This window comes from Adelges cooleyi, unplaced genomic scaffold (assembly GCF_023614345.1).
Source record: "Adelges cooleyi isolate 19-005CV unplaced genomic scaffold, UGA_ACOO_1.1 ACOO_flye_CR_arks_rails_tigmint_CR_PRNA_247, whole genome shotgun sequence".
NCBI classification, from domain to species: Eukaryota; Metazoa; Arthropoda; class Insecta; order Hemiptera; family Adelgidae; genus Adelges; species Adelges cooleyi.
Genome location: NW_026095912.1, coordinates 4,760,709 through 4,762,037, shown reverse-complemented (window position 1 = coordinate 4,762,037; position 1,329 = coordinate 4,760,709).

Here is a 1,329-nt window from a genome sequence, read left to right as displayed (position 1 = left end):
CAGGGTCATATTGCCCATTAAGCTTGAAAAACGCTAGTTGTATTGTGTAGAGGTAAACACAATATTACTTAAAATTTAAAGTTGAAATTTTCCATATTGTTTAGTAAAACAAAGAAAATTGCTATTATTACATGACACTAATATCCAGTTTATGGGGGGGGGGGGGTAGATAAATATTGAGTGTATCGTGTATGGAGAGGTTAGGAAGTTCTACGAAGGAACAGTTGTATAAATTAGACTAGTAAACAATTAATATAAGAAGCCACAATTTTTTTCAATACGCTCTACAGTTGTTTTATGATTTTCTAAAAAATTAGGGTTGAAATTTGAAGTGTGCCGAGTACTTGTATAAGCCAGCTGTGATGGTAAAAATTAAACTTTATATTCGCCCTTTCAAAAAATTCGGTATTATTACTCAATCGAGTTGTTCCTAGTTTTAGTAATATAATAGTAAACTGGGGGAAACATTTGGGAGGTATTTATTCAACTTAATGGAAGGGCCCCCTGCCTAAAAATATTTTACCTTGTGGTTAAAAATGTCTAAATCAGGCCCCTAAGTATATGTTATATATATCATATTACATTGCGGCTTCTTATAATTTAAGAAGAATATCCGGTATATCTTTGGTTATTGGTGTAGTGTATTTCGCATTGGCTAACGCATGTGAAAATAATAATAATTATTAATAACAGTAATAAATTATCATAGGTACTATTAAAAACATTTTTGATTTATTAACCGACATTGTGTGTGTTTTGTTTTTTTTCTTTAACCAGATACGCGGTCATTGGTAACGGCGAACGTGATGTTGGACAGCGTTATGGGTTTGCACCCCGACGACCATAAGCGTTGCGGCCGCACGCGCGTCGTAAGACGATAAAAAAACGTAATATTAAAAGAAAAAGAAAAAACATAACGCGAACTCAAACACTTAAACGCACGCACGCACTCACTCATTCCGACGAGGGGCGACGACCACCAACGGAGACCGCCGATCGTTGAACGCTCTGATGGACTGCAGCTTCGGCGGAGGACTGACGGCCGCGGCCGTTGCGGCCGTTCAACACTATCACAGACAACACCAACAACAGCAGCAGCAGCTGTTGCTGAAAGCGTCTATGTCGGACGGCTGCACGGTGGCGTCCGCGGCGGCTGCGGCGGCCACAGCCACGGTGCGGTTGAACGCGTCCGCCGAACGGCCTTTGAAGTTCAGCATAGACAACATACTGCGGCCCGAATTCGGTGGCGTTCGCAAAACGCCCGTGTCGATGCGCGACCATCATCAACCGGCGCACCGGGTGGCCGCGGCCGCCGAAAAGTCGCGGCGG